General features: G+C 47.1%; 1 long non-coding RNA gene across 3 annotated transcripts in view; it reads left to right on the plus strand.

The window, feature by feature from the left end:
- LOC123579247 overlaps window positions 1–19,361 on the plus strand; it is a 40,048-nt gene that overhangs the window by 13,671 nt on the left and 7,016 nt on the right. For all 3 annotated transcript variants that reach the window (XR_006702696.1, XR_006702695.1, XR_006702694.1), the window contains exon 2: window positions 18,135–18,390. This is a non-coding gene — a long non-coding RNA (uncharacterized LOC123579247). The remainder of the gene's footprint in view (window positions 1–18,134; window positions 18,391–19,361) is intronic.

The following is a 19,361-nucleotide window of genomic DNA, read 5'->3' on the forward strand; positions in this document are numbered from 1 at the left end:
ATAATCGACCATGTATTTACCTTTATTGAGATCTTTGTTTCTTCATTTGGCTTCAAGTTCCTGTTGAGTGTTCCTTCTTTTCACCCTGTAGGAATCCCCTGAGCATTTTTGGCAAGACACGTCTAGTCACAGACTCCTTCCACTTTTGTTAGCTGGGAATGTCTTCATTCTCCCTCACTTTTGAAGGACAGTTTTGTTAGTTACAGGACTCTTGGTTGACAGTGTTTTCTTTTAGCCCTTTAAATATATCTGCTCACTGTACTCTGGCCTCCAAAAATTTTTGAGGAGAAATCTGCTGATAATCTTATTACGGATCCCTTGTAAATGACGAGTAGCTTCTCTCTCCTGCTTTTGAGAGTTTGTCTTTTGATGGTTGCTGTGTGTTGTGTGGGTCTCTTTGAATTCATTTTACTTCATTTGTGGAGCTTCTTGGAGGTTTATATTCATGTGTTTCATAAAATTTGTTAAGTTTCCATCCACTATTTCTTCACATGTTCTCTCTGGCCTCCCCCAGTTTCCATTCTTCTCCCAATTTCCATTCTTTTTCTCTCAATTTCCATTCTTTTTCTCCCAATTTCCATTCTTTTTCTCCTTTCCACAGTGGCTCTTCCCTCCTCTGGGACTCCCAAAAAGTGTATGTTGTATACTTCATGGTACCCCACAGGTTCCTCAGTCTCTGTTCACTTTTCCTCATTCTCTTTTCTTTGGTTTCCTCAGACTCTGTCATTCCTTTGTCCTATATTCAAGATTATTCAGGATTCTTCTGCCAGCTCAAATCTGTCTTTGAATCCCTCTAGTGAATTTTTCACCTCAATTATTGTTCTTTTCAGCTCAATTTCTTTTGGCATCTTTAAGACTGTTCTTTTTAAAGTGTTTTAAGACTCTTGTTTAGGGGGCGCCTGGGTGGCTCAGTCGGTTAAGCATCTGACTTCGGCTCAGGTCATGATCTCGCAGTCCGTGAGTTCGAGCCCCGCGTCAGGCTCTGTGCTGACAGCTCAGAGCCTGGAGCCTGCTTCAGATTCTGTGCCTCCCTCTCTCTCTGACCCTCCCCCGTTCATGCTGTCTCTCCCTGTCTCAAAAATAAAATAAAACGTTAAAAAAAAATTAAAAAAAAAGAGTTGTTTAGTATATTTGCCATTAGGTCATTGTAAGAGACTGTGTTGATTTACTTTTTCCCTTTGGACGGACTGTACTTTTTATTTCTTTGTAAGCTTTGTAAATTTTTTGGGAAAAATTGTGCATATTTTGAATTCTTAAAGTTTCTATTTATTTTTGAGAGAGCAAAAGCAGGAGAGGGACAGAGAGAAGGAGAGATGGAATCCCAAGTAGGCTCCACACCATCAGAGCAGAACCTGATGTGGGGCTCGAACTCACAAACTGTGGGATCGTGACCTGAGCCAAAACTAAGAGTCGGACCTTCCACCGACTGCACCACCCAAGAACCCCCGATTTTTTTTTAATTAAGTAGGCTCCACATTCAACATGGGGCTTGAACCCATGACCCTGACATCAAGAATCACATGCTCTACTGACTGAGCCAGTCAGGTACCCATGGATACTTGAATTTAATTATATTGTAAATGTGAAGATCAGATTCCCCCTGCTTCCCAGGGTTTGCTGGGGATTTGCTTTGTTCTTTAAATTTTGTTTATAACTTAAAAAAAAATCTTTATAGACTGCGGCACCTGGGTGGCTCAGTCGGTTGAGTGTCCAACTTCTGCTCATGATATCCCAGTTCATGAGTTTGAGACCCACATTGGGCTTTCTGCTCTCAGTGCAGAGCCCACTTCAGATCCTCTGTACCCCTCTCTTTGTCCCTCTCCTGCGTGCGCTCTCTCTCTCTCTCTCAAAAGTGGATAAACATTAAAATATATATTTATCCTGTCTCTGTGCCAAGGACCAGCCCTAAGGTATAAAGTTAAGGTCCTGGCTCTTATTTTAGCCTTTCCTTGGGCTTGCATGATCATTTGCCATTTTCCCCCAAATATGCAGTTGCTTTGAGTGTCTGTGATGTGTTAATTCTACATGTAAACTTGACTATAGTCAGGGATGCCCAAATAATAATGGTATGTGTTATTTCTGGGTGTGTTTGTGAGGGTGTTTCCAAAAGAGACTAGAAGAGGATCAGGAGAACTGAGTAAAGTTCTGCCTTCACCCATGTAGGCGGGTATCGTCCAATCCATTGAGGATCCAAATGAAACAAATAGGCAGTAGAACAGCAAATCATTGTTCTTCTTGAGCTGAGATGTCTATCTCCTGCCCTCAGATCTTAGACCTTCTGGTTCTTGGGACTTTCCACTCCAGTACTCACACCAGCAGCCCCTCACCCCCTTGGTTCTTAGGGCCTCAGCCTCAGACTGAATTATACCAGTGGTTTTCCTCCTTCTCCAGTTTGCAGATAGAGATCGTTGGACTTCTCAACCTCCATAGCATGAACTAATTCCTATATATAGGAGATTTATAATATCTACATATAATATATTGGTTCTTTTTCTTTGGAGAACCCTGAAGAATACAAGGTCCTAGTCTTAATGTATGTCTCCCAAACTAGAAAAAGGTAAAAATGAAGGGGAGTGGGGAGGAAGCATCCTGGGCCTTTAAATCCCTTGGAAGTCACTTCAGCTGGAGGGAGAGGGGTTGCAGCAATGGGGGGTGGGGGGGGGGCAAAACAATGGCTCCCTGCCCCTTTGTCTATACTTCTGTGATCAAAAGCAATAATCAGCAATCAGAGCACAGGTCTCTGATATTTGGAGAACGATGTCCTTTTTGGCCCACTCTGGCCCCTGGAAGCTTATGCAAGCTGTTCCAGGGATATGGGCACAATGATCTACCATGGGGACAGGGAATGGGTACTTCTGAGCTCAGAGCTGAAACCAACCAAATTAACTGCAATTTAGCTGTCTGAACCTTTCCCCTGGAAGTTACAAGCCTTCAGTAGACTCCAGAGTTCCAAAATATATCTGACAGATTCTACCAATGCAATTGTTGCCTAGGTAGGAAAACCTACTTCTGATGATTCCTACTCCACCATTTTTCCAGAGTCCTCTTAATATGTATTATTTCAAGCAGCCTAGTTTTCAGTAATGAGAAAATAATTCAATAGGAGACCTAAAATTTCTGGTTTAAAAGATAAGCTCCATTTATCATCTTTTATGTACTTATGGTTTCCAACTTGGGCCCTGCCTTCCAGATAAATTTAAGGTATCTATGTACTTCTCAAAATATCAACCCCCGAATGACCCATCCCTGCAGACCCTGCTGACTGGAGCAAAATAAGCATTGTGCTAGATTTGAGCAGCACGTTTGGGCATCTCACGTTAAGCTATGCTCATTATGCTGGAAATGAACCGAACACCTGAAACTTCTCCCTTCACGTCTCTTCTGTCCTGTTCTTGAATCCTTGGTCTGTTTTTCTGACTTTGGGGCATGACTCGCCTTTGATTCCTCCTAAACGTCATGTTGTCTAAATAGGTGATGTGTGTCACATCACACTACTGACTGGTTCTTTGTTGCCATTTCAATTCCATGTACTTTCAGAGAAAGGAAAGAGCAGGTAAATCTGGCCCCTTAAATCTCAGAGGAAGGAAGCTAATAGAGGCAACATAATAAATAATATAGTAGGTAAAAGCCTCTATATTTAAAAAAAAAAAAAAAGGCTCAACTTGAGGGCCTAAGATGTGATTTATATGGGAAAGCTTCACAGGAAAGCCTAACCTGCTTTTCTAGCCTTGTGCTTTTCTCCATTTGGCCTAAGAATGGTGGACACTCTCATTTACCCACCCCTAGGACTTCATAGTGGCCCTCCCAGTGGGCCATAAGCATGAGATTACAAATAAATGAGTTTCCATAATTACTGTGCTGCCAGAGGCTTCTGGTTGTGTCTATTCTGAGGCAAGGGTAGATGAGGATCAGGGCTTTAGAATCTTCTCCAGGTTCAAGTCCTGGTTCTTCTGTAGTGTTGGCCTTGTGACCTCAGGCAAGTGAGCCAGGCTGGCAAGACTCTGGCCCCTGACTCCATTCACCCTTATCCCTGCTTTCACTCTGGAGCTGCACCATACCCCCAACCAGTACACAAATGTACCAAGAACTTCCCAGAGTTTGGGGCTCAGGCAGCCTATAGCGAAGAAGGAGAAATCCCCTGCTACTTTACCAAAGTGGCTGTAGAAAGGGCTATACCAACTCATAGGCATTCCCTCCACCTGCCATCATAGTAACTTCTTGGTTTCTACATCCATTCCAATCCATCGAATGTTCATTCATCTATCACATGCTAAGTGGGAGCCAGCCAGGCATGCACTAGGCTCTGTTCTGAGCCACAGCAATGAATGGGACAGGGACTCCTTCATAGGGCTTTTCTCTTACTGTCATTCATGCCCTTGAGCCTGCAGCTGACCTGGCCAGGAAGAGCAAGCAAGTCAGGCTCAGTCCCTCCTCTGTCGATAGGGATCATAACAGTCCCCATCTCCTAATGTGGTCCTGAAGCTCCACAGGAGATAGAGAAAGGAGGGTTAGTAGCTGGAACTAGACCAGTATCTAGTACATGGTAAGTGTGTTGAATTATATAATCATTATATTCTACTAGAATATAAACTTCCTCAGGGCAAGCCTGATATCAGATTCCTTTTTTTTCTTTTTTTAAGATTTTATTTATTTTTGAAAGACCGAGAGAGACAGACCATGGGTGGGGCAGGGGCAGAGAGAGACAGAGATGGAATCTGAAGCAGGCTTCAGGCTGCAGAGCCTGACACAGGGCTCAACCCCACGAACCGTGAGATCATGACCTGAGCCGAAGTCAGAGGCTCAACCAACTGAGCCACCCAGGAGTCCCATACTGATATCAGATTCTTTCATTCATTTCCCTTCCAGAATATAAGAAGGTGCAAAAACACTGAATTAGGAGTGACAAAACCCAAGTTCAATGATTTTGCCATTTACGTAATCATCTAATGACTGTGGATTGGGTTCCTACTCTGTTGGAGCTAGTGTTGAACACAGCAGATGAGCTCCTTGGCCTCATGGAGCTCACAGTCCATGGGGAGGGACAAGTACTCAAAAAGTGAACACTTAAGTTAATTTCAGACCGTGATCAGGGCGGGAAGAGAAGGCCATGACAACTGGTGTAGATTTCTTGTCCCTGGGGGACTGCAGAGCCCAGCAACTCCATGTTGTTGAGCCCCCATGTGTGGGCTTGGAGCCAGGTGAGCCCAGGTTCAAATCCTCGCTCTACCAGCACAGACTCTGAGACCTGGGCCCATCACCCTCCCCTCCAGGTTTTAGCACCCTCCTCTGTAAGATAGTATAGGGTGCTGTGCAGGTGAGCCTGGACAGTGGGAATGGAGGAACTCAGACTGTGTCCCAGACTGAAAGTATCCCCTAACTTGATATGCTGAAGGGTGAACCCACAGTATGATGGCATTTGGAGATGGGGTCTTTGGGAAGTAATTAGGTTTTGAGGAGACCGTGAGGCTGGGGCCCTCATGATGAGATTAGCACCCTAGTAAAAGAGGTTGCCTTTCTCTTTGCCTCCCTCATCCCTGCCTCTTTACATGCATTAAAAGAAGAGGTCCTGTGAGCCTGCAGTGGGAGGATGGCCACTGTGCCAAGTGGAGAAGTCTCAGAATGAAACCCACCTTCTCAGTACCTTGATCTTAGACTTCTGGCCTCCAAAAGTGGCAGATCAGGGACGCCTGGGTGGCTCAGTCGGTTAAGCGTCCAAACTTCAGTTCATGTCATAAGCCCCCAGTTCATGTGTTCAAGCCCCGCATTGGGCTCTGTGCTGACAGCTCAGAGCCTGGAGCCTGCTTCAGATGCTGTGTCTCCCTCTTTCTCTGCCTCTCCCTCACTTGCACTGTCTTTCAAAAATAAATAAAACCTTTAAAAAAATTTTTTTTTAGTGGCAGACCATGAATTTCTGTTTAAGCCACCCAGTCTCTGGTACTTTGTTATGGTGGCCTGAGCTAAGGTGGCACGGCCCCAAGCATGGTGACAGGGTGCGCATCCACGGTCCCTGGTTCATTTCTGCCATTAGGTTCAGGGCTGCGTTCAGAGCTGTAAGCGCTGTCCATGTTTCCCTAGGGTGGGTGACCGGCACCACATCGCCTGTCTGCGGTCAGAACTGAGCACCCGACTCTCTGGGCACAGCCCTGAGCTGATGGGGATCGGTGCCAGGTCACTGTTCTTAGACGCCCTCTTCCAGGGGAAGCCCACTGCATGGCTCCCAAGGCTTTACCGCAGCCTGCAGCCCCTTCCCACCCCACCCAAGTCTGAGGGATGTCCAGAACCTGCTGGCTGTGTGTGTCCATAACACAGTAGGCTGGATTCTTTCCTGGTGTTTCAATTTGGATGAAGCTTTGCTGCAAAAGAAGAGGGGAGATTGGAAGGGGCTCACCCATAGGACAGGACCCAATTTCTAGAGCGTGAGAAACCAGGCAGTGGTGTCCCGAGAGACAGGGTTTCTCACCATACAGGAGAGCAGAGCACAGCAACAGGAAATTCACTCCCCACACAGGTATTGAGTGGCTGCTGTGTGCCAGGCACAGGCGGTGGGGGAAGGGAGGGGCTCTGGGGTACAGATGGGACCCAGACCGTGGAGGCACGGAGGTCAGGCTCTGGGATCAACCGTCCTGGGCCAAGCCTAACTCCTCTACTTGGCATCCCCGAGAAGCCAAGAACATCTGTTGTTTTCTGTCAACATTCATTCTCCATCTGCCCTCCTACCTCTACACTTATCGTCCTCTGAGAAACCACCCCTTTGACTCACATGGTCCCGGAGAAGCTGATTGTGAGCCCTGTTCCAGGGGAAGCACACAGGCCCCTCCTCAGCCCATGCCTGTCAATGCCTCTCACTCCCCCTGCCATGATGCACACAAGTCAGAGCCCAGGACGCACCCCTAGGCACACATGAGTTCCTGCTGGACCTGAAGCCAGAGAGGAAGTAGGGACCAGGACTTCTGTGTCCATCTGGCCACTAAACAAAACCCCAAAGTAAATCAGACACGGGAGAAGCAAGAGCCACAGATGAGGAACCAAGGCCTGATGGCTTTTGAGTGCGTGGGTTAGCCGTGCCTGAACTAGCTGGGTCCCCACACTTCCCAGCAACATGAGCAAATTGATGGCTTCTTTTAAATTATTTGTTATAAGCCCGTCAACTTTCTGTTCTAATACACATACCCAGAGCAGTGGCAGGTTTCTAAAATTGGAGTACAAACGAGACCACGGTATTCCAGGTTGTACTCGACGACTCAAGGTTAGTGAGGGACTATTGATAAGGGGCAGGTTGGTGACGGCATCAGAGAATATCTGATGTAGACAGAAAAGCTGCTCACCTAAGTGGCTTTGTGGATACCAGATAAAGCCTGACCTTTCCCCCCTCTGTTTTGAGGGTGACTCACAGGCAGACTGGTTGCTCCATGGGTACCTTCAACCTCCCAGGCAGGCTCACTGGCCCCAGGATTAATGCATTCAACTCCTCCAGGAACAGGATTCTTTATTATTATTTTTTTATTTAAAAGAATTTTTTAATGTTTACTTTTGAGAGAGACAGAATGTGAATAGGGGAGGAGACAGAATCCAAAGCAGGCTCCAGGCTCTGAGCTGTCAGCATAGAGCCTGATGTGGAGCTCGAACTTACAAACCACAAGATCATGACCTGAGCTGAAGTCAGACGTTTAACCGACTGAGCCACCCAGGCATCCCCAGGAACGGGATTCTTAGATCAAGAGAGGAACAAGGAAAGGCACGTTTCTGGGTAGAGGCTGGCAAAGCGGCAGGAAGAATTCCATCTCCAGATGGGACGGGCAGGAAGCTGCTAGATCTCTGTCAACTAATGGGGCCTGGCTCCCCTAGCTGCTTAATAAACTGATATTTCCACAGGAAAGAATGAATGAATGAATGAATGAATGACTAAGCAGACCTCACAGAAGAGCAGAGTATGGGATATGGTTATTATACAGGGAATTTTTCCTGAGACCTCAAACGACCTTAGGACATCACTTGACATGGTGGGTCTCAAATTTGTCATTCAGATTTTTGCCACATTTGCCTGCCACCAATTTTATTTCAAGTAACCTACTTTTTAAAACTTAAATATACTATGGCAAGTACATGTACAACACAGATGCAATAATTCTAAGCCTAGGCCAGCCTCTCTGTTAAGAAGGATTAATGAGCTGGAGAGGTGTTAAAGACCTCCAGAAGCCAACAGACTTTGTCTTGGTATAATCAGCACTAAAAGAAATGACTTCCCATGAGATTTACTGCCGCTTGAAACCATCTTGTACATCTTGGATGTCATAAGATGTGCTTGTCTTGGGCTGTTGGGACACAGAAACACAGAAATGGAGGACATGGCAAATCTGTGGCTTGGGACCTCCTAGGCAAAATGCCACTAGACCACTAGTGACCTATCCTGCTGCCCCTCTGGGCTGCCCTCTGGGACCATCACCTCCCTCTTTCCTTTAGGTTTTGGTCCTTGGTTCACCGGAGGCTGGCTGGGGCTCAGAGTCCAGACTGGGTTGCTCAGAACCCTCCTGTGAAGCTCCCCATGTTGCTACATACTTATTAACTACCCTAATTTCAAAGTAGCAAGGAACACAAACAATATTTCAGATTGTTGACAGCAACCATAGTGTGATATGAAAAATACCTGATGTCTATTGCTGAGACTACTGTGGTCTGTGACCTATAATAAGGTGCGTGTAGAGTTTAGTGAAAAGAAAAGTGTAACCTTTTGGGCTTCTTGTTGTAAAAATACAGATTTTATTATTTGGATAAAGCCAAAAGATGAAGAGATGATTGCCATTGGCTGGGGTACATTTGTTACAGATCTCAAGAGGAGGGGCAGAACGGGAAGGCACTGGAGCCAGTCAGGAGGCAGAGGGAGCAGGGGGGGAAATGCGGGCAAGAGCCTTTATTGTGGTTTCCGTGCAAGGAAGCAGTGAGGCAGGATACGCGGGCTTACGATTGGCTAGTTTGAATCATTCCAAGGGCTCTGAGGCCTAGGAGCTGTCTCTCCTGTCATCCAGGACCTGCCCATGGAGAAATCAAGGAGTGGGAATAGTGGCCCAGAGTACAAAGAGGTGGTTGGGGTATGGGTTTTAGATTTAGATGGTTTTAGAGAGAAAGATGTACTCACAGGCTCGACATCATCTCTAGGGGTTAGCCCTGGGAGGGGCAGTCTCTCTAGGCTCGGCAAGTCCCCAGATAGTAAAAACACCAAGAATACATGGTTAATATGTGCATCCGAATTCACAGGCCCCCTGAGTCTTACTTAAGCTGTCAGATTGAGAATCCTGTCTGAGAAAAGCCCAGATGAGAAAGGCAGCCTTAACACCTGAGAGTCAGAGATCCCAAACCCAGTGCCTCGGAGGAACAGGCAGGTGACATCAGTGAGGGCAATGAGCCAAGGACAGCAAGGGTGGGGCTGTGGGACTTATGCCCCACAAAGACCAGCTGCTTTTAGCCCCAGCCAGTGAGGATTACCCGGGATTACACCATCTTCTGAGCATTCAGGTGAAGCCTGATATCTAAACTCTGCATGTTTGTGAAAGAGAGGGAATGAAAAAAAATCACTGATTTTTAAATGTTGGCAATTACTTTTTTAAAAAAAGTAAACATTGCATGAATAAGCACATCTCTGAGTTGCAAAAGGCCTGGGGCCACCAGCCTTGGTTTTGCCCCTGTCCCAGGGCATCCGCTCCCCCAGGGCCATTCTCACTCATGGGGAATCTCTCCTCTTGCTGCAGGAAACCGTGCCTCCTCTGATTCTGGCTTGGTTTCTTTTGCCTATGGAGTTAAAACTCGAACATTCTTCCAGGCTGAATTTTTCCCTGGTATTCTCGGGAGCAAAGAGAGCATGTGGGGTGACATGGCACAGCTTTTTACAAAGATTTTTTTTTCCCCTAAACTTTGAATTTCTGTCCCAAGTCCCTCAAGTTCTCTGACTGTGGGTTTCCTCACTTGGACCAGGAGGCTGACGACAGGGACCCCCCACCTGGGGCTACACTGCCTATTCTAGGAGGTGGTGCAGGCAGTAAGCTGGCCAAGTACTGTCTAGTGCCACGAGCCAGAGTTGCTCGGCCTCGTCTCAGCCTCCTTCCAGGTTGGCTGTACTGTTAATCCTACCTCACTGGTGGGGAAGTGGAAGCAGGAAGACCATGGACTTGCCTGAGAGCATCCTGAGACAAAGCCGCCTGGGTAGCTCTGAGGCTGGGGGGTACGGGATGGAAGCCACCTGCCTGCCCCACCCAGGAAGCCCCTCCCCCTGGATCTGGCTCACACCAAGAGGGATGTAGAAAGTAGAATAGATAGATCAAAGGCTTAATCATAAAATAAGAAGGACCATTATTCAGCCCTCACGTGTTCAAGGTGGGAGGCTTGATTCTGTGGAGGAGGTGAACGCCCTGAGAGCAGCTGGTGCCTATCAGGGTGGACCAGGGTGGCAGAGGCTGGCTGCTGTCCAGTGAGGCTGTATCAGTGGGCTAGAGCTGCAGTGACAAGAACCACAGACCGGGGGAGCTTAAACAACCGAGATTTATTTTCTCTCCGTTCTGGAGACATCTGAAATCAAGACGTCTGTAAATTTGGTTTCTTCTGAGGCCTCTCCCCTTGGCTTATAGATGGCCACCTTCTCCCTGTGTCCCCACACCATCGTCCTTCTGTGTCCACATGTCCTTTTTTTTTTTTTTTGAATTTTTTAAAAATGTTTTTATTTATTTTTGAGACAGAGAGAGACAGAGCATGAGGAGGGGGGAGGGGTAGAAAGAAATCTGAAGCGGGCTCCAGGCTCTGAGCTGTCAGCACAGAGCCCAATGCGGGGCTTGAACTCATGGAGTGTGAGATCATGACCTGAGCTGAAGTCGAACGCTCAACCGACTGAGCCACCCCAGGCGCCCCCACATGTCCTCTTATAAGGACACCACTCTTACTGGATTTCAGCCCACTCTAATGACCTCATTTAAGTTAATCACTTCTTTAAAGACTCTTCTCTAAAGACAGTCACATTCTGAGGTCCTGCAGAATAGGACTTCAGCATGAACTTTGGGGAGGACACAATCTGGCCCATGATGAAGGCACATGAAGCTGACAAGGGTCAGCTCACTGGTCTCCAGGGAGGCACATGGTGCTGGGGGTAGTGGGGGGTGGGAATAGGAGGAGCGGGGACTATGGGAAGCGGGGAGGGGTCAGAGGTGAACAGAACAAAGCCTCCCCTGGCCCAGGGGGCACCGGGCTTCAACAGGATGCTACGAGGCCCTCAGGACCTCTCACCACTCAGTTCAGTCCGAGGCCCGCTCACTGTGGCCCCTCTCTTCAGGCACGCAGGAATAGCGCCTCAACTCTGTAACAGACAATCCAACATGAACTAAGCAAAAGATTTGAATGGAGCCTTTGCAAAAGAAGATACGCTAATGGCCAACAGTACAGGTGCTCAGAGTCGTTATTCATCAGGGTAACGCACATTCAAACCACAAGGAAGAGTTAACCCTCACCCCAGAAAGGCTAAAATTCAAAAGACTGACAAGACCAAATGTTGGCAAGGACGTGGAGCTGGTACCACTATGATATCTTGTTTGCAGGAATGTGAAATGGTACGGCCACTCAGGAAAACTGAATGAAGTGTCTTAAAAACCTAATTATATACCTACTCTATGACTCAGCAATTCCTCGTAGCTATGTAGCCAAAAGAAATGAAAACATATGCTCACCAAAAAAAAAAAAAAAAAAAAAAATTGTACAAGAATGTTTATAGCAGCTTTCTTCCTAATAACCCCCAAACTGGAAATGGCCCAAGTGTCCATCAACAGGAGAGTAGATGAAATGTCGTGTAGCCAGGCAGTGGAATATTGCTCAGCAATCAGAGGCACAATGTCACACAAAACGATGTCGGTGAATCTCAAAAGCATTATGTTAAATGGAAGAAGCCAAAGGAAAAGGAATCTGTTCCAATGATCTGAGGGTCTGGGATAGACTGGATAATGCATAGGACAACCTCTAATAACAAATAATTATTTGGACCCAAATCTCAATGGCACTGTGTTTCAGAAGCCTCAACTAATTTATGGTGGAAAAAAATCAGAACAGTGGTTGTCTCTGGGAGATGGAGACAGGGATTGCCTGAGGCTGGGCACGAAGGAATTTTCTAGGGTGATGGTAATGTCTCCTATTTTGACAGGAATTTGGGTTACACAAGTGTATGTGTCTGTCAAACTTCAGCAGACATATGCTTCAAATTTTTGTATTTCATTATAAAGTTAAAATTAAAAGAAAAACCCGGAAAAAACTGAAGTTTAATGGCATGCATGCTGAGGTGTTTAAGGGGATTGCACTGATGCCCACAATTTACCTTGAAATACATTAAAGAAATAAGATGGGGCAGCTGAATGGCTTGGTCAGTTGAGCATCTGACTTCAGCTCAGGTCATGACCTCACGGTTTGTGAGTTCACGCCCCTCATCAGGCTCTGTGCTGTCATTGCAGAGCCCATTTTGGATCCTCAGTCCCCCTCTCTTTCTGTCCACCCCCCACTTATGTGCTCTCTCTCAAAAAGAAACATTAAAAAACTAAATGAGATGGATGGGTGGATAGAAGGATGGATAGATACACCTAGGTGATTCTTCTCATTAAATTCTTTCTGTTCAAAGCACTGGTGTGGTTTCTGTCTCCCATGTGGACCTTCACAGCCTTTGAGCAGCCATTCAAAAAGGGTTCTTAGTCCATCATCCAGGCCCTTCGCCATCCAACCAGTGCATCCAAACACATTATCCTGTACCCTAATTTGCGGTCACAGTCAGCAAGTGGCTATTTCGTGAAGACAATTCTAGCTTTCCTGCCACCCCCTCACATGCCGGGGTCGCTCTGCACATTCTCTTCCGTTTGCCTGTGTGTCTTCCCACTTCTCCTCCTAAGTGTCATTTACCTCCTCTTTGATACCTTCTGTGATTTTCTCAGGCAGAGAAAAGGACTACCTCTTCTGGGCTTTCCCAGTGCCCTCCCAGAGCATGTACCCAACCTGGTGCTGTTGGCATAACTGTGTCTCCCAGACTAGGACCTGCTCCAGGCTTGGGACCCATCCCCATTCCTTCCTGAATCCTGTGAGCCTAGACCATTGCCTGGCCCTGGGAAAAACTCCATATCTGTTGAACGAAAAAGATAAAGAAACAGATCCATTCCAGAGCGGTAAAGAAAAGCAGTTTCTAAGGTCTAACAAACGAAGTTAACATTTTAAAAACTCAAGTTCCATTCCACTTAAAAAATATATTAAAATTATTTAGTGAATATAATTGTTAGCCTGGATCTTGTTTTTGCTCTCTCTTTTATTTTAGCATGAGTTGGGGAGGGGCAGAGGGAAAGAGAGAGAGAATCTTAAGCAGATTCCTTGCTGAGCATGGAGCCCCAACTTGGGGCTTGATCCCATGACTGTGGGATCATGACGTGAGCAGAAATCAAGAGGAGGACACTCAACCAACTGAACCACCCAGGCACCTCTTGTTTTTCTCTTTTTCTTTTTTATTTATTTTTTTAATATGAAATTTATTGTCAAATTGGTTTCCATACAACACCAGTGTTCATCCCAACAGGTGCCCTCCTCAATGCCCATCGCCCACTTTCCCCTCCCTCCCGCCCCCCATCAACCCTCAGTTTATTCTCAGTTTTTAAGAGTCTCTTATGGTTTGCCTCCTTCCCTCTCTGTAACTTTTTTTCCCCTTCCCCTCCCCTATGGTCTTCTGTGAAGTTTCTCAGGATCCACATAAGAGTGAAAACATGTGGTATCTTTCTCTCTCTGACTTACTTCACTTAGTATAATACCCTTCAGTTCCATCCACGTTGCTACAAAAGGCCATATTTCATTCTTTCTCATTGCCAAGTAGTATTCCATTGTATATATAAACCACAATTTCTTTATCCATTCATCAGTTGATGGACATTTAGGCTCTTTCCATAATTTGGCTATTGTTGAAAGTGCTGTTATAAACATTGGGGTACAAGTGCCCCTATGCATCAGCCCTCCTCTATCCCTTGGGTAAATTCCTAGCAGTGCTGTTGCTGGGTCTGTTTTTTTTTCTTTTTAAGCAGAGTTCTCACTTTCTGCTGCTCTGACTGGCTTTACCAAGTTCATAAAAGTTTATTTAACAAATTCATAAAAGCCAGACTTGCCTTGATGGTCTGCCTGAAGAACCAGATTCCTTAAGGATCTGGTGCACATTATTTTTAATGGTAGTGACTTTTTCTTGTTTTATTCTTGAAATTATACATCTTTTTGTAAATTAAAAACAATGGGAGGGGGCATCTGGGTGGCTCATTCAGTTAGGCAACCGACTTCAGCTCAGGTCACCATCTCATGGCTTGTGAGTTCAAGCCCTGTGTCAGGCTGTGTGCTGACAGCTCAGAGCCTGGAGCCTGCTTTGGGATTCTGTGTCTCCTTCTCTCTCTGCCCCTCCCCCACTCATATTCTGTCTCTCAAGAATAAAACAATTTTAAAAATGGGGAGTGAAACAGATAAGAGACCCATAAAGAAGAAAATTAGAGCCACATAAAAAAGAAACTAAAAACTCCCTAAAACTCCCTAAAATCCACCTAAAAATAACCACTGTTAGCATTTGGCAAACCAAATGCACCAGTAAGAACCCAAGCTGCCTCTTTTAAAAACAATCCGATACTTTTTATTTTTTATGATTTCAAACTGTCCCGTCTGGTTGCTAAGCCTGAGCACAGACAGCTGAGGCCTTACCCTTAGTGAACGGACCCTGATCACAAAACCCAGGTCCCAGCTCTGAAGTCTGCAAGGCTGTGGGAGCAAGAGTTCAAAGGACAGACGGCAAGAGTGGAAAAATATCTCGAGGGTAATAAAATGACAAATAGCCCAATGAACAAATTTTAAAGCACACTCATATTTGAAAAACAGAACTATTAAATTAGCAAAAGGGAACACATTAGACATGGCAGAGCTGAGTTTCCAAATGTCTTTTTGGAAATAATTAACTCCCGGAGGCAGGAACTGAGTACATTCCCTGCAAGTGGGAAGTGGCTACAGGCTTGCAAACTGGAAGGTGGCCCTGGTGAAGGGGCGTGTGGAAGAGGGCTCTGGGAGGGGCTGTGCTAGGAAACCAGGCATTTCTCCCCATACCAGGAGGCTCTTGGAAAGAATGCTTAAGAGCACAGGCTGGGAAAGATGCCTGGGTGGCTCACTTGGTTAAGCGTCTGTCCAACTCTTGATGTCGGCTAAGGTCATGACTTCACAGTTTGGTTTGACCCAGTTCAATTCGTGGGATCAAGCCCTGGGTCACGTTCCGTGCTGACGGCACAGGGCCTGCTTGGGATTCTCTCTCTCCCTCTGTCTCCCTGCCCCCTCCCCTGCTCTCTTTCTCAATAAATAAATAAACATTAAAACAAAAAAAGCAGGGGCTGGGAGATCTGGGCCAGTCTTTTCTCCACCACTTTAGCGGTACTATTGCCAGCCAGTGTCTTAATTTCCCCAAGGCTTCAGATGGATTAGCAGTCTGTGGTCAACATTCAAGGCTTGCAGGTGACAACTGTGGTTGCTCCCAGGACAAATGAGATGGAAGAAGGACAGGCATGCGTCCAGGAGGGAGGCTCACAGCTGATTCCGGAGAAGAAAGGGACCAAGCACTATGAAGGTCATTAAAATGACCTGGAACCTTAGAACAAGAGTCTTGCTGATTCACTACAGGCAAGAAATCATGCAGTGAGATTTAACACAGGCAAAGCCCGTGAGAAAACAGACTGATCCTGGCGAACCAGCCAGCTATTGCTGCAGCACTGCCGGATAACAACCATCCCCCAAAGCCAGGGACTTACAACCACAAGTGTTTGTGGGTCTTCTTGCTCAGGGGACTGTAGATAGGTTGGTGCAGCTCCTGTCCCCAGGACCTTGCAAGACCTACTCCCTGCATCTTATTCTGGACCCGGGCTCTGTAGGAGGCTGCTACCCAGTGTGTGTCCTTTCCAAGTCAACAGCCAGGAGATCAAGAGCCAACTCAATCTCAAAAGCACACATGTGACGTCTTGTGACATTGCACTGACCAAAGCAAATCACATAGCCAAGCCTGAGGTCAGCAGGGGCAGGAAGTTACACTCTCCTGAAGAGGGAGAGGAGGGGAGATAACACTTAATGGACAACACTGCCGTCTCTCATATCTGGAATAAGCAGACCTGTAGGACCAGGAGGTGTCCAGGTACATGTGTACACACCCCTCCACCCACAGTGTTTACCAAGCACCCACTGGCCGCACCAGGTACCAAGGCAATGATGAGGATGCTCATACTTGGGACTCCCCGGATATTGGCCACACAGACACCTCAGTTGCCTTATTGCCAGCAGGCGGTCTCTCCAGCTTGTGTTTCCTTCCTCCTGTGGAAGACCTTGCTTATAAATCTAACTCCACTCACTCTCCCGTGCCTCTGGAGAGGGGCATCTGCAAAACAAATGTCAATTGTCCTGGGTCCAAAACCAGTTAGATGATTAGAAATTGATTGGGGCGCCTGGGTGGCTCAGTCGGTTGAGCGTCTGACTTTGGCTCAGGTCATGATCTCACGGTTTGTGAATTCGGGCCCCTGCATTGGGCTCTGTGCTGACAGCTCAGAGCCTGGAGCCTGCTTCGGATTCTGTGTCTTCCACTCTCTCTGCCCCTCCCTTGCTCACGCTCTCTCAAAAATAAACATTAAAAAAAATTTTTTTTAATGTTTTTAAATGTTTTTTTTTTTATTTATTCTTGAGAGAGACAGACAGAGCATGAGCAAGGGAAGGGCAGAGAGAGAGAGAGGGACACAGAATCTGAAGCAGACTCCAGGCTCTGAGCTGTCAACACAGAGCCCGATGTGGGGCTTGAACTCAGGAGCTGTGAAATCATGACCTGAGCCAAAGTCAGATGCTCCACCGACTGAGCCACCCAGGTGCCCCAACATTAAAAAAATTTTTTAAAGAAACTGATCAAGATACAGAATCCAGCATTGGATTCTGTATCTTCTTCCTTCAGAGGAAGTGGGAGGTGGTGAGGTTTGGGGAAGCCCATTCCTTCCATCTTCAGAGTCTTAGGCAGGAGGAAAAGGAGCCTGGGAGACAGGACTCTGGAAGTCTAGGACTCCTTCCAGAGGCATCTGGCACAATCTCCAGCAGAGTGCTTGGTCTCTAATTTCTCACAATGGGCCACCTGCTTTGGAATCACCGTGGAAGCTGATTAAAGACACAGATACTTTCGTGTCCCTAGTCCCTTCTAACCAGGATCCCAGGGTCAGAGCAGGGGCTGTGTGGGTCACGGCATCTCCAGATGATTGTGAGAACCTTCAGCCAGTCACTCAGGACCTGGAAGTTTTGAGCTCAAAAGTGGAGAGGAGAGGGATGTCTGGCTGGCTCAGCTGGTGGAGCTCATAGTTGTGAGTTTGAGTCCCATGTTGGGTATAGAAATTACTTAAAACAAATAAAATTTCAGAACCCCTGTCTGGCTCAGTGGGAAGAGCAAATGACTCTTGATCTCAGGGTCGTGATTTCAAGCCCCACGTTGGGTATAAAGATTACTTAAATAAAACTTAAAAAAAAAATAAAAATAAAATCTTTATTGAAAATAAAGTGGGACGCCTGGGTGGCTCAGTCGGTTGAGTGTCTGACTCCTGGTTTCAGCTCAGGTCATGATCCCAGGGTCGTGGGATCAAGCCCTGCATCAGGCTCTGCACTGAGTGTGGAGTCTGCTTAAGATTTTTTCTGTCTCTCTTCCTCTACCCCTCTCCCCTGCTCATGTTCGTTCTCTCTCTCTCTTTCTCTCAAATTTAAAAACAAAAAAGTGGGGAGGAAAAACAGAGATGCCTCCTCTCTGGTTTCATGTGCTAATTCATTTTCCAGAATTCCGTGGTGCAAGCCAGGATGTTTAGCAACTGCTAAATTCGGCTATTGCCCATTTTACAGATGTGGAAACTGAGATAAAGGTAGCCTTGCTGCTGTCTAGATGCCAACCATTTGGCCTGTGGAACCCTTGGCTCCTCCGTTCTTCCAGGTGCCCTTCCTCCCAAGAGTTTGAGATCCAAACCCCTCCTTCCTTGCTACAGGGAGGCACTGGTGTGGTGCCTCGTCAAAAGGCACTGATCAACATCTACTGCCCCTTAGACTCTCCACTGATTGCTTTACAGGCATTGTCTCTTTTAACCCTGTAAGGATCCAGCGAAGTAGTTCCTGAGGAAAATTGTGTGCAGAGAAATGAAGCAGCTTGCTTAATGTCACAGGCTCCAAACTGGGCTCCAGCGGCCCTGAAGGGTCTTGCCCCCAACCTTAACCCTAGACCTGAGCACCTCTTCCCGGTCCCCACAGTGAGAAGGAAGAGGAAAATGGTCCTTGCTCATTGCACTTTCTGCGACACCAGAAGAAGTGACTCAAACGTGTTCAACTGTGAGTGCTTTCTCCCCCCCCCCGCCGCCCCATATATAACGTACACACACCAGCCGCCAGTGCCCTGGCCAAGCTGGGGGGGATGGTGAGTTTGGACTCAGCTGCTGCCGCTGCTTTGCTCAGAGGCTGGGAGCTTGCCGAAAGTGTCGGCTGGCTTGGCAGAGAGGCAACTGCTCACAAGGTGGTTCTCGTGGGTGGGAAGAGGGGACGGGCTGTGCCACACACCAGGATCCTGCTGAGATCCAGAGAAACTGCATGGGGGAAGGGAGAGAAGAGAGCGAGGATGAGGGAAAGAGTTGCCCTCGGTCCTCTCCAGGGGACACAGTGAGGTCACAGCTCCAGCAGGCAGCATCTGGGCGCCTGCAGGAGGTGAGTAATAGGTCATAAATTATGCATCAGGGTAAGGAAGGGGGCAGCTGGTGGAAGAAAGATTCTGGACTTGGAGTCAGGAGACAGGGGAAGGAATCCCACCCTGGCCTTGAATGGCTGGGTGCCTCCTTCTCATGATCTCTGTTTCCCAAAATGTAAGCCGGGGGCACTAATCATAATGAGCAGCCGCTGGGAGGATGGCAAGAGAATGTGTGTGAACAGAAAGGTCTTCTCCCAGTGTGAGGTGGCGTTACTGCTTTTAGTCATTATACCACCTAGAGAGGCAGAGGATCGCAGTGGGTAAGAAGAGACTCTGAAGCCCCACTGCCTTTGTTCAGTCCCAATTACTGGCTGTGGAGTGGGCAAGTGACTTTACCTTCCAGGCCTCAGCTTCCTAATCTGTGAAATGGACCTGATGATAGCACCCACTACATGGAGCTATTGGAGGACAGAAGGGGTTAAGGATACTCAGCACATGGAACCGTGCCCAGCACAGTGAAGTGTGCAAGGGCTGGCTGTTCCCTCCTCTGGCCCACTGGCCCCGGCACAGCCCTCGCACGTAGAGCTCTTACAGACTGTGTACCCGCCCACCATGCATGTGT

The sequence above is a fragment of the Leopardus geoffroyi genome, chromosome E2, assembly GCF_018350155.1.
Source record: "Leopardus geoffroyi isolate Oge1 chromosome E2, O.geoffroyi_Oge1_pat1.0, whole genome shotgun sequence".
In the NCBI taxonomy this organism is placed as follows: Eukaryota; Metazoa; Chordata; class Mammalia; order Carnivora; family Felidae; genus Leopardus; species Leopardus geoffroyi.